General features: G+C 41.5%; 1 protein-coding gene across 2 annotated transcripts in view; it reads left to right on the forward strand.

The window, feature by feature from the left end:
* Positions 1–14,891, forward strand: part of SIX4 (SIX homeobox 4) — a 60,179-nt gene that overhangs the window by 36,244 nt on the left and 9,044 nt on the right. The gene's annotated exons all lie outside the window — the stretch shown is intronic.

The following is a 14,891-nucleotide window of genomic DNA, read 5'->3' on the forward strand; positions in this document are numbered from 1 at the left end:
AAAAGAGAACAGAAGCTCAAAGACATCAGCATGAGCAGTTTGTGAGTCAGATGACACACATTGATGAGCGATTAAGGAGTTTACATGACCTTCACAGCACTATGGCTTCCGACATGCACGGCCTTCACAAAGAGATGATCAACGTTGGTCAAGTTTTAGGTCGAATATTAGAGGTGCTTGAGAAGTCTGTGGGTCCACTGCTTTCAGCTCATCAAGCTTCAAGGGAGGTTGAACCTAAAATGCCAGCAATTGACAGATCTGCTGGGAGAACACAAACTACTGAAAGGCCGGCTTCTCAGTTTTTGCCTATTCAAGGGGATTCTTCTCATTGTACACCCAGAGCCTCCTCTGTGGAAAGAGCCACAAGTGGGAGAGTTCACCCAGAGATCTGAATATCATCTTGTTTGGGCATTACAGTTTTTCTGCTTGACACACTTTGAACTCTTTTGCATTAAATTTAGATTTGATAAATTGTTGTGCGCGTATTTTTGAAGTAAATTCAGTTGCAAAACCTTTTTGTAGGTAATTTGAAAAAATCATTAGTTGCAGGGTTAATAGTATATTTTGTATTGATTCCTGACCAATTTGAAAGATGGCATTGAAAGAACTAGGGTACTATTATACAGTGTTTCTTAGTCTTATCATGCTTCTGTGTAGTTGCAAGGCAGAAGGGCAGCGTAGCCATTGGAGGTGCTCCAGATTGTATAATGGGGTTCAACATCATAGCTTACATTCCATTGGTGAGGCGATGCTATCAAAGTTTGTGGAGGTATATTTGTTGCCCAAGGTAAGCTCACACCTTTTTATTTCTTCATATGAAGGGGGGTTGACCTGCCAGTTTCCCTCAATCTGAAGAAGAGTTGGGTAAATCTGTAGAGAATGGTGTTTCTATCATTGTTTTTTCTCTCTCTCTATTTGACACCTATCTGGGTCCCTTCCCTGAAACTGTAACCTGTTGATTGGTTGAGGGAGAACGTATCTCCTCCCATGCCGAACCAGTTTTCCTTCACTGTTCCATAAACCTACCCTTGTAACTTTCCTATCTTTTGCTGAGTCTAGCATAGCAACTAAAAAATAACAAAATAGTCCCAGGCTGTGTGGGCTCATTAGGAAAGTCTGCTAGACACTTCCTGTGACTGGAGTAGTATTTTGAATAACGCTGACCTTGTGATTGGCATTGACTTTGTGTTTGGCAACCATTTAAAATCATTACTCCTTGCATTTCTCCAATATTTGCTGTTTGTTTGGATTTTGATAATTCACCACAGTCTACATCAGTGGAGAGAGGTGCAGTACAATCTGGGGTTCTGATGGTCAATGTCCTAAAATTGGACTCTTGTGTTAAACTGATGTGCCTAGTACTTTACTTTAATAGTGAGAGATGTGCTGGTTGATTCAGAAGTGATAGTTTAGGTTGTTGCTTTTTTATTGCAGGGAAGGTGTTCCTATGCAGCGCAATACTGGTATTTTACTATAGTATGAAGTAAAAAGAGATGTTTGGTGTAGTATGGTGGAATGCTTTTAGTAGGTGAACTGTACAGTAAGAACTTCCCTCGTGAATTACTGGCTTGCAGCATTATCCATCCTATTAACAGGATGCTGTTAAGAGAAGCATTAGCTTAAAGCTGATCACCATCCACTCCACAATCATGCTATCCTTAGTACACCCAAAACCAGTAGACTACAAATGTTTGTGCATCATGGTTCTTGTGGCATCGAGGCTCCTGTGATCCCACAAGGACAGGTTGTGTCTGTTTTAAAGGCGGGGTCTCTTTGTTATGAGATGTCCTTGATGACTAGTGAGTCATGTGAAATCATTAAACCAGAAAGAAGTGTTAAAGGACATGGAAGAGTTCTACTTAACCCAAAAATGCTCTTCTTAGACTGGGAAGCATTTTAAAGTAGAGCTATTGTTAGTGCATCTCAACCATTTTTCAAGTGTGTGAAATATCGGAGGAGTGTCGCTCACTGGCGAAGAGACAGCAGTTGTAAAATAAAACAATCTTTTATTATCATTTTATTTTAGAGCTCCTGGCTCAGCCAGCAACGTGTGCAGAGAGGTGCAGGGCTGGGCCTTGGGGGAGGAGAAGTGGAGTCTGTGCACTAAGTGCGCTTGTATGTTTGGCCGGCACATGCACACTTAAGTTTCTCCAACCCAGCTGTGTTACACAGCTGGGTTAGAGAAACTGCACAGGCTGCAGTGCGCTATCTGAGAGACAGACCAAGCCGCTCAGAGCAAACCTGGTGCTGCTCTCATGCTAGGTTTAGCATCAGAGCAGTGCCAGAATTGCTTGGGAGTCCCTGCCAGGGTCCCAGGTAATGCTGGAACACAAGAAGAGAAGAGAAGAGGAGCGAGGCATCGTCGGGAACAGTAAGTTTTTTTTTTTTTTTTTTTAATTTGCCCATCCCACCCATCAGCCAAAGAATGTCACATGTTTAGATAACACAGACTGTTGGCTAAGATGAATCGCACATCCCTGTATATAAGCAGGAGATGAACGCTTTTTTTCACCAAAAGACAACATGCAGTGGAGAGTGTCTTGAAGAGTTGTCTCCAGACTAGGCCCAAGTGAAATTTCATTTTTTCCTGTAAAATCTCATGTAAGGTCCACTATTTTTATGTTAAGATTGTTATGCAAAATGTATGAAATTATTACACATCGCTTAACTGAGACTTTACACGAGTAAAAATCCTATTACAGGAAGAACTTGAATTAACCAAATGGGAGTGGCTGTTTGCTTTAACGCTGATTTTCTTCTAATTCTTTTTTTTTGCGCAAAATGTGTCCTCGTGCAAAAGCGGACACAAAGACGCATTTTGCAATTACATACTTTTATGTCAATGTTTGGGCAGTTCATGTAATTTACGCTAAATAAATTACGCGGATTCCGTTCAGGCCTACTTCATAACAGTGATGTCTGAAATCTAAAGCTTGAAGCTCTGCATACATAAACCCAGTAGAATAACTGCATGTGAAGTGGGGCATACCTTCTAGGTAATTTTGTTCACAGGGAAGAGGGAACACTTTTTGTGTGTCATCTGATTGAATAATATCACTCTGCAAGAATGAGACATGTACAATTTGGTGGAGTGAAAGACTTCTCAACTGCAATTGATTTTTCTGGTTTGAACTGAAAGAGATTGTGATGCAAGATTACAAAATAATCTCAGCTACAGATGTAAAAGTGCCAAGGGCAAGGTTACTGGAATGCAGCAAGATGACTGTTTTGAGTATGTCTCTGTCCATGCCAGGTGCTTGTGTTCATTGGTGTCATCTAATGGTGATAACATCCCTGTTTTCCTAACAAAATATCTAGGTTTCTGTTGGAATTCATGCAGAATCAAAAGCACATCATACACCAAATAAAGAAGAGATCGTAGGAATGGATGAGATTTCGTAAACCGTTCCACTAAACAAACATGCAGGATTTTCTAAAATATTAACATTATTTAGTCTTTGTGTTAAGTGTTATTCATGGATTAATACAATGCAAATGGCCAGGAGGCCTATAATGGACAGTTTTCAAAGAAAACTTGTACATTTACTTTAGCCTTTATTAGGTATCCTAATGTTACACACCTTTATTGAAATTAAGTGGCTGAAGCACTGCTAATATGGTATTAACGGAGAGTTGAAAAATTTAATCTGGTTAGGTAATTCCTTTATTTTAAATATTTCTTTTTTTGAAGGTTATTGAATGTTGAAATATGGAATACTCCACCTGTACATGTAGAAGCTGTATTTTTAATGTAAACAATTAAAAAGGTTAAACATTTTTAAGTTATTTAAATTGATGTTGGATTGCTCAAAAGAGACAATTATAACTGTTGGTTTGTTAAGTTTGGTTTTACAATTCTAAAATGGCAAAATATCACAATGACCGTTGGTCCGGAAGTGTAGAAATCTAAGACCTAAACTAAGCATAGCGATTATTCCCAAATGAACAGGCAACATCGTCCATGCTAAAAATTGTGATTTAAAATGTGTTTACTGTATTTGTGTTTATTAGTCTGTCAATATGAATCTAATTAATAGTGCAAGTAATAAACTCGTGAAAATTGGGTCTATGTTAATCTGATTTCCCCAGGCCCAATAGACCTGAACAAATGAACAGGTTGCACATTGTCTCTAAGATTCTTAGATCTTTTGGAGTTCCTTACAAAGTCAGTTGCAGTCTTCATGAGAACCGCCACCTGCAATAATCTGAAATGAAAAAAAAAATAATGCCAATCCTTACTCTTCATTGCCAATTTAAAGTATCAAAGAGATACTGGAAGGCCAGTGAAATGGAATATCTTAAAAAGTTATTAACCCCATTAGCACCTAATGGATGAGAATTATTATTTAAAGTTTAGTTTTGAGGATGCTTATTATATTGACATTCTCATAGTACCATAATGTGGCAGATTGTATTTATGAAGCAAGTTACCAAAATAAAACTAGGACATTTTACAGTGTAAACATGATTCCAAAGTAATTGTGTGCCAAACTAGATGTAAGAAAGAGTTTGTTTATTTTCTAACTTTCAGAAGAAAAGCTTTATTCACATACTAGCTCAGTACGTTTCTAATTTCTGTAGAGCTGTAATGCTTACAATGGATGGCAGTTGGCTGAAGTGCCTAATTAATATTGGATAAAATGTGCATTTTACATGCAAAGTATTTAATCATTTATTTGCCCAACCCTGTGCTCTAGCTGAGCATAACTAAGGATGCCATTCAGTTTGTAGGCTTTGATCCTAGGTGCTAAATTATAACCTACATAAATAGTTACAGCCTTAGCCTAACATTTCACTCCAAAAAGGAGTGATTTTTTTTAGCTTAAGAGATGAATTTGCTCTTATATATAGAACAGTTGTAAATCTTTTCAACTTTACTTGTTTAAAATCAAATAAATTTCGCCATGCCTCTAAGAAACATTATTACTGCAGTCTATTTTTTAGTGATATACCTTGTAACTTATCAAAAATCACCCATAATGGTTGAAGTCAATTTGGTGTTCTGTTCTGAAGTATCATTAGCATATATTAATTTAGAACAGTCCTGTTGGTTAAAAGGTGGGAGGAGGGAAATTAAACAATGTTGATTGTGTTTAATGAGTCCTCTATGCACAAGGTGATTGGCAACGGTGCATCACCAAATGCTTCCTTGACATTGTTTGAAATGTATTTCTGAGGAAAGGGCCACGTGCCTGGCGTATACTTGTTCAGTCGTAGTTGTTCGATTGAAGGCCATGATGAGATTGTTTGGGCAGTATGTACTGTAAGATAGATGTTACAACCCAGAGCAGGAACTGCACGAAAACCTATAACAAGTTATTACATGCAATGCTCCCGAAAACAGTGGTTTGTGAACAAAGACACATAATGAGAGAATTGCGTTCATAGTTGACACTCACCCTAAATAGTGTTTGATTTAGATGGAGGCCAGTGACTGGCCGGATTCGAAGATTAATGCCCAGTGTTTTGGCTATAAATGTTAGACATCCAAACACTGTGAGAAAATGTTTTCCACTAGATTGATTCTTCACACTCACTCTGCGCCACCGGGTCCCAGAAAGCATGTAGACCTTTATTTTTGTTTTAAATAATATATTTCTATCAACTGCGATGGAAATGTTATCATATATAATAAAGAAAAGAGTAAATTACATTCTTATTCACTCTAGAGCTGTAAATGGGACTATAGTTGCCCATGTGTCACTGTTTACTTGTAAGTAGAGCACCCGGTTTTATGAGGTTTATTTTCTTTGCGTTTTAGTTTTCTTCATCCAAATTTGTTTTGTTTATGCTAGGCATATTTATTTTAGGGGTTTGTTTAAAAAAAAAAAAAAAAAAAAAAACTCAGGTGCACGTAGTATATTTTCGTATTTTACTTAACCAGCAAAGGTACACTAATATATGAATACCTGACGGGATTTTATGCCGTAACTAGCCATCTGTGATGATACATCATTACAGTTATTTCAAAACATGAGTGGTGAAGTAAGCATCCATGTTCATATCCGCAGCTGTTTAAGCTCTGTTAGTAAACTTTCCACTAAACGCATTTGCATGCCAATCTGAGCAGCTGGCCGAGTTATGACTGACAGCTTTGGGAATCCCCAAATAGGACTTCTTTTCCATTTTTAGCCTTTTTTTAAAACAGATACAAGAGGGACAATAGTCACTTTATGTAATTTTATGTGCAAAAGTTAGTAAAAACTGAAAAGTGGGAGCCTTAATTATAAGACATTGTGCACTCTTAGCTAGACATTGCACAGCTGTGCAGTCTGTTTTTAGGGTCCATGTCCTCACAATAAAACCAAACACATCTAAGGCTTTTGTTATTAGTTCTTGTCAAGAATTCAAACTTTACAGTGTCCTTCCAGCGTAGAGTAACTCAAAAATATAGGATGCTCGTATTACACACCACAGTAGTCAAGGAAAGTCCGACTTTCTTAAAGCCCATTTTCGCAAGTGTGAAAACAAGTTTCCACACCAAGCTAATGTGACTTACCTGTCTAAAATTGTGCAGACAGAAGTCGGTGTGCAGAACATCAGAATGGTGCATCAGCACGTGAATTATAAGTATTATTTCGAATATTAGACTCCGAGGCTATTGGGGCACTTACAGTCCAAGCCTTACCTCGGGATCCTGTGATGCCTTCGCAGTACCTGGTAATGCGCAAGGAGATAGGGAGGGTCGAGGGATGAAGAAACTACCCAGAAATCTTACTATTCACGTTCTGACACTTCCCATAATGTTTGGGTGCCGAGTGTCTTGTATGATTCTGACTGCCTTAGTCACCTGTGTGCGGTAAAAGGATGAATAGATTGATAGTTGTAGGTGCATACATCAGTGAATGAGTCGATCGATCGATGGTGCGGTGTGTAGCTGGATTGGTTCAGATGGGAGTGTACTGATTGATAAATGCCTGGAAGTGGGCAGATGACTGCATGGGTAGAAGTGGACGAGATAAACGTAAGCATGAGTGGTAGAGACTGAGTGGATTGATCTGCAGCTGTGAGGTGGATGATTCAGGGCTTACTAGGTGGGTTAATGGGTCCTTCATAGCAGAAGAGTGCACATTTGATGAAGTGCTATGAAGGAAGAATTCGAGGGGACACAGAGGTAGAGAAAGCCTCCGTGACAGACACCATTGCCTGAGGGAAGGCTGTTTGTTGTTGAATGCAGAGGGGGGAAAGAATGCTCAGGCTCTGCTTTATAGACCAGAGCTTTTAGAAACTGGTATGTCCTCATGGCCAAAGAGCTCTTACTGCAACAGTCAGAGTTCGAAAAGCAGAGGCACCCTGGAGGAGTTCCAGTCCTTTGTGATAGAGACAAAGTGCACAGATGACACTTAAAATCCGAGTGAAGGCGGTGGTAACACATGGCACTGGCTGTGTGAATCCTTTACTGTGCTGGATAGTTAGCTTCCAAGAAGCTCAGGCTTGGTCTCAATGAGATCTGAGGTGGTACCACGACTCACGGGCAGACAGCTTTCACTTCAGGTAGACCGCACAGCACTGTATATAGAGAATGGAACTGATCTGGGGTCACATTTACTGAGTCGGACAATTCTGGCGTGATGTAGGGCTCTGTCTGCCGTGCTTCTAAACTCAAGGTGGTACCTACTGCATACGAGTCGAAACAGCAGTCTGTGGAGAGAATGAATAAGAAGGGTACAATAGGAAAATTAATTTGTGTTGCTGTTTTGTGGTTTCACTTGTGTTTAGTATATTCAGTAAGGTAGCTTTCTGTTTCTAGTAAGTGACTCGGTGGCGGTACATACACAGGGTTACTCGCCGTTAATACCAGATCTCATCCATTTCCATCTGATGCATCCTGTCTCCTCTCTACCACGCGCACTCCGCTCCAGTGACAGAGGATACCCTGCTCGCAGAAGCCTTCTGAAGTATGCTGTTCGGTTGACATGTCAAGAACGTCAGTTTCCTATGTCGGGCATCATAATGAGAAGACTTTTTTCCCCATGTGACCAGGCCTCTGTCTAGTTAGTTCTATGTGAGCTCGTCATCTCTTGATCTGAGCATACTGTACAGTAGTGTGTTGCTTCATGTGTTCTGATCCACAGTGAGGGTGGAATTGCTTGTTGGCTGTTGCCTATGGATCTGCTTCTCCCATGCTGTGATCAGCAGACAGGTTGCTTGCTTGCTGCTACCCTTGGCCTCATCAGCCTCCATGTGTCTTAGTACTGAAAATGTAAGAGACCGCACACATGGGCTGCTGGACTGGACAAGCGTGATGGTAGTCCAAGCCGGATTTGCAAGTAGATCAGCACATACACCATGCCGGTCTGGAAGGAGGATAATGAATGGCTTTGTTTCCCGGAAAGCCCCATTGGCGCTCCCCAAAGGCATGTGATTGCTGCCTTTTAGAGAAGCCTGTCCCAGCAATTGCTTTTATGGCCAGTGTCGAGAGACGGAGATTCCAAGGTGCAGGGCAAGTCTGATGGCAAGAGTGCTTTGGGTCTGTGAACTTCCTCCTTAAATGACTTTCTCTCACTACTACTTAAATAACCTCAAACATGTATCCACAGTTGAACTTGTTACATTGTATGTCCTCTGGTACTGGTTGAGGCAGTGGTAAGTCACAGAAGTGAATGTTTACCACTTCTGCTAGATAAGAGAAACCTGCCCATCTCACAAATGTTGACCAGGCTTAATCAGAGCCCCTCCCCCAAACTATATGATTGGCATGGGTAGCAAACACTCGAACAGCTGCTCCCCTCTTTGCTAGCACCTCACAACTACCTCTGGGCAGTCAGCCTGCTTACTTGATAAAGTAGTCAACAACCCTTCAATGGCAATCCCTTTATACCAGTGTAGCTCAGGAGTCATTCTACGAAGTTGATAACTACCTTCACAATGTTAATCATAGGTCCACCATTGGTTAGGCCGGGGATGGGTGAAACCAAAGGGATACTGCTGTTTAGATTGCAGGTCTGCCATGAACCTCGAAAGATCTGAAACACTTGAGTGAGATTTCAATAGGATTAAAGAGATTAGACTGTCAGCAGAGTATGTATGCTGGTCGCTTTATTAATGCCCCAGATAAGGAAGAATGCTTTTATCATCTGCTGTATGCGTCATTGCACCATGTATTGCTCTTCAGAGAATAACCTGTCCCATTAATATATCACCAGTGGCAGTAATTGAGGTTTATTGGGAACCCATGTGAGATGCCTTAACACGCATTCGGCATACAGATCTCCCTCTGTCAGCAATTTCTTACCCTTTTTACATCTGGGGACCCCTAACGAATTAGACACAGGGGATCCCCACCTAAGCAGTCTCTGTGATTTGAACCTCCACAATATACAAAACTACAGACACAAGTATGCATTATAGAAGTATGTAAATTCTTAAATATTTTGTTCAATACAGAGGAAAAAGATACACAAAAATCAAAATTTGAATTTAATGCGAGACCTGGAGCGTTTCAATATTTGGGTTTATTTCTAAAAGCCACAGCGGTATGGTGGGCTATGGCACAATGTTCTGTCTTTTTTTTTTACTCCTAATATATACTTTTTGTCTGTATATATTTGTCCTTTAACTGAGGTCACCAATTGTCCATACTATTGTTTTCTATACTTGAGCTGCTCCTAAGAATCAAGCTAAGAATACCAACTTAACGTTTACCTTCCAATTTCAAATTTCTTCACATTTGAAATTTTGCATTTATCTTTTTATGTAGCTGTACTTCATTAATCTGCTAATATTTAATTATTTAAATGGTTGCGGGTCCCAGTTGGGCCACCTACCTAAGGCTAGCAACCACTACCTAGGTTCCCCATGGAGCAGGCTTCTAGTATGACTAAGTAGATGTTTTGCATTTTTGTTTGAATAATTTGTGGCTTGAATATAGGCTCGAACAACCTACAAATCTTCTGCCTGACAGTCATTTACCTGGAAGTTGGGATTATGAGCAAGCCAGACAGCAGAGTATGGAATTGCTCTTCATTCTAGGACGCTATTCTCTAATTACAAGCATCCATTTTGGGCTCTGCTCTACCTGCGTGTTTACAGATAGGCAATAGAGAAAATATGAAAGATAGGCTATAGGCATAAACAGCATGCTCCCGAGTGGCAGGATTGGCTACAAAAGCAGGATTCTGGTTTTGCAACTTTTTAACAGTTTAAAGTTGATTCCATTCCTGCTGTGAGATGGCAGCTGTTACCACAATTGTTTAGCTGTGAGCTTGAGAAATGAGTGCAGCTTTTCAGAAATAAGTAACTGGTGCATAGCTTGCTGACAAAGCGCTTTCTATGGCTGTCACGAACCGAGCGAACTTGTCTAACAACAAGCTAAGTTCACACTAGAAAGGTCCTTGTGCAATTTGCAGATCCTAGTTCCTGTAACTTGGTTGACCTGCTCAATCCACTTCTAAGGAAGAAGGGCTATACAAAAAAGCATTGCTGTTCATGGGGGTACTTACAGTAAGGACTGTTTAAACATTGATGCATCAAAAGGATCTTGTGCAGTATGTAATTTACTTAATACTAAAATTTAATTTTATTGCCGTGTTTGTATGGCCGCCTTCATCCTCCTGGACTTTTCCATGGCATTCAACACTATTTCCCACCTCATCCTTATCAATAGCCTATTAAAGATTGGAATCCAAGGACTCACTTTCTGCCAGATTGCCTCCTTCCTAACTGGCAGAACACAGGCAGTCAACTTGTCCCCCGTCTCTCTTTGGCTGCCTGTAAACTCCTCTGTGGAGTGCCACAAGGAATGTCACTCAGCTCAACTTTTTTCAAACATACATGATCTATCCGGCTAGCAGCATCTGCCTCCTAACATTGTCCTACGTCGATGAGACACAAACTCATACTGCCACTAGGGGGCAAGTCTCCCAATACCGGGAACAAGTTCACCACTTGCATGGCAAACGTTACTTACTGGATAAAATACTTACTGACAAAGACAGAAGTTGTATTCTTCGAGAGAAGAACTGTGGGACTCCACCCGGTTGCCAGCTGAACTAGGACCCACCCCTTGTACCCATGCCAAGAACCTCAAGAAGACCATCAACAGCAAACGACATGACTGGCCAAGTCAAAGCTGTTAGAGCTTCCACATCATCAAGATGTTTGAGAAATCTTCAAAGAACTCCCAAGCAGCAGCTGCAAAACCATTGCACATGCCCTCATCACAAGCAAGCTGAACTACGTTATTCCCTCTAAGCTGGGATCAGCTGGTTGGCTGGGGTATATATCTATCTAAGCCAGGCAGAACTCACCATTGTAGTCAGGGTCAGATACACACCCTAAATTATCCCGTGCTCACCCTCTGGTAGCTTGGGGCAGAGCAATGAGGCGTAACTTAAGAGGCAATGTGTAAAGTATTTGAGCAGCACCCTCCACTCCCACAGTTACACAATAAAGACACCACCACCAAAGATTGTAGGAAAATAGATGTGGTTTATCTGATTCAAATAAGACCAGTACGGTAAAAAGCTACTTAGTGGCTCATGAAATACAATCATTACAAAAAAGAACTGAAAGAGCAGTACTTAGTATGGGTGGGCTCCTTTCAGGGCCTATACGATAATGTGATTTAGTGATACAATAGCTGAGAATTGACTACAGGACGCACCACTCCCATTCTATTCCAGTACCTTGGTAGTTAGTTGCAGCCACAGGGATGTTAGTGGACCTTGCACATGGGGCACTTGTTACTGGGAGCAAGCCGCTCTGTGGCTGTTAATGCACTCAGAGTGCCAACGGGTCTTACACACGGGGCTACAGAGCGGGGAAGCAAGTCGCATTGCTCTGTATTTGGTTGGTGAAGCACGCTGGAACCAGGGTAACCAGGCAGGCTGGGCCGGGGCACCTGACATGGAGTTAGTAATATACGGCATGGAGGAAGCTTGCAAATCCTCTGGGGCCTGGGTGAAGACTTTGATAATGCTGATTGCCGGTGATGGTTGGAGCTAGTGGAAAGGGAAGCGCTGATACTCTGGCAGGGTAATGCTCCACGACAATCCCCCTGTGCTGTCGATCAGTCAGTGTGTAGCTCTTCCGTGCTAAGTGAACCCTTGTAATGTGGGATGCAGCAGCCAGACTACCAGCTTGCCAAGGTCCTGTGGTGGCCACATGGGGAGGGAATCTCCGATATCTTTAAATTTCCCACCGAACAGGGGTGCAAACGAGCAAGCCCTTGGAGTCACTCTGGGCGCAGTTTTAGACAGGGGAGAGATCAGCAGGGCAGCATAACAAAGCATAGCAGCAGTTCCTTGGAACAGTCAATTCTGGCAGAGTGGCAATCCTGTCAGCACAACAGTTTTTACTCCAGCAGAGAGTTGTTTTGGCCCCGAAGTGTACTGCTGAGTGGGTCCTAAGACCCAGTACTTATAGAAGGAAGTGCCTTTGATGTGGGAGGGTGACCACAAAAGAAGTCTTGTGAAGTGCACAGGTCCCCTTTCAGGTCAGCCCCAGATCCAAACAGTCAGTGGTAGGTAATCAGCCAGTTTTTGGGAACTCTAGTCCTTACCCCTTGAGATGTAAGTGTGAACACTTCCCAACGTCCTTCCCAGGAAGACACATCAGTATGCAGATGTTGCAGAGTATACTGTGTTGTGATTCTCTGAAGGGAATGACCAAGTGTTACTGTCACCTAGTCAAGCCAGCTGTGTATTTGAGATAGGCTGTGAAGGCATACAGGGCAGAGAGGGCAGAGAAATGTCCACCTTCTAAAAGCGGAATTTCTAAAACAGTAATGATAAATCAGACTCCAGTAGAGAGGATTTATTATTCCCATTCCAGTGGTACTAAACATGATGCAGTGACTCTTCTCAGATCAGGAATTGCAGCGTAAAGGTTTTATAAGGAATTCCTAATGCTGGCGTATGAGAGGGGTAGGCCTCACAGTAATGGAAAATGACTTTCACAAGTTTTTCATTACGAGGCCATGAAAAAACTTAATTACATGTCCTACCTTTTGCTTACGTGGTGCCCTGCCCTATGGGCTACCTAGGGCCGACCGTAGCGGTGAATTGTATGTAAGAAAAGAGTTCTGGGCTTGGCAAGAGGGTTCACATTCCAAGTCAATGGTGGCAGTGAGACAGAATACGTAGGCTCTGTCGTGGCAGGCCTGAGACATGTTTCCATTGCTACTTAAGTGAGTGCCACAATCAGCGCTGCAGGGCCACTAGTAGCATTTAATTTACATGCCCTGGGTATGTGGTATGCCAGTCTACGGGGGACTTTCAGGTAAATTAAACAGGCCAATTGTGGATACACCAATGTTACCATGTTTTTAGGGGAGAAGCACATGCACTTTGAGCACATTACCACTGCTAATCAGTGCTAGAGTCCTAAGGCCAACAAAAAGATTCAGCAACTAAAGAGGAGGTAAAGGCAAAAAGTCTGGGGTAAGACCACCCCAAGGATATCAGGTGTAACACTATACTGTTGCAAACCATTCAGAACACAGCAACCAGAATCACTCTCACTCTCTCACGCACTACACACATCACACTGATACCCAGGCGTACCCAGTTCAAACTCCTCACTCACACCTTCAAAGCACTACACAACAGACAGTTCACCAAAATAACTGCATCTTGTTTCACAAACCAAGACACCTCTTCTTGGTGAAACTGTTACTCTCACACATCCCAACATTATACAGCATCAGATTCGGCAGTCAGGCCTTATACATTGCTCATAAATCATGAAATGGCTTGCCCCTACACATCAGACCCTCCTTAGGTCTTGAGTTCAGCAAGAAGCTGAGAATCTGGCTCATGGGATAACCCCCTCTCCAGCCTTCCATAGACTCACTTTTATATCTAAATAAATATACATATATAGATGTACATATATACATACAAAGTCAGATTTAAACATTTTAAGCAAACATGTCTATTTATAAACCTTTGTAGGTTCCACCACAAATGTTATCTATGGCCCGAAATGTGACCAACCTATAATTCCCTTTTTGAGATGGTAGGGAAGAGGATGATCTGCTTGGCTCTGCTTCTACATGAGGAAAAATGATGAGAGCAGATGATATGGTGACCTTTGGTCTGGACTTATTTCAGCTTGGGGTAATTGACCAACCACCACAGAGCCTCTTTATAACCATTTGATTCTTGATGGATGAAGGTTATGAGGGATCTTTCCTGTGCAGGCAGAATAGACTTTCTTCATTAGAAAATATTCTTGAAATAAATAAACCCAGAACTGTCTATTGGTAATTATGCCAGTATCTTCAAGTTAATCATCCACAAGAAAAAAGACTGTCTAGTGTTTGGTGGTACCTATAGTTACGGGACAATGTGGGACATTTTGAGGGTTACCTGCAAGCTGTGTGTAGCTGCAACTCCGTACACTTAAGCCATAGCGATAGGCATGCTTATTATGTAATGTAATTGGTAGTTCTTGATTGTGTTCTACGTGCATCTTGTTTGTTATATTTTTTTTAATGTGGCTCCTGCCTCTAAAATATATCCAGAATACTGTATTAAATAAGGCACAGCCAGGCTTACATGTAAAACACTGCTGTTTGGGTAAGTGGCCGAGGGAAGGGATAGAGGCTCTTGTATGATGTGTGCCCTCCACAGTTGGTAATGATATAGCTGTAGTTAAAGGAATAGAAAGTGCGCGCACACATTAGTAGGAGATGCCGTAAGTTTCAGAGAGCTGTGCAGCAGACATGCTTCCTTTGCAGTTATGGAAATAAACTTTCACTTTACTTCAAGGAATCTTTGAATATCAAAGATCCCGCAAATATAGTTTCATTTATTTTTCTAAAAATGTGCTTCTAGGTGAAACATCGTGCATGACGCACACTAATCCCAAAATACCCATATAGAGGTTAAGGCTTGTTTGCTATGGTTGATGGTGCCTTATGGGGCTTTTATTACAATATTTTTCAG

Source organism: Pleurodeles waltl, chromosome 9 (genome assembly GCF_031143425.1).
Source record: "Pleurodeles waltl isolate 20211129_DDA chromosome 9, aPleWal1.hap1.20221129, whole genome shotgun sequence".
Lineage (NCBI taxonomy): Eukaryota > Metazoa > Chordata > Amphibia > Caudata > Salamandridae > Pleurodeles > Pleurodeles waltl.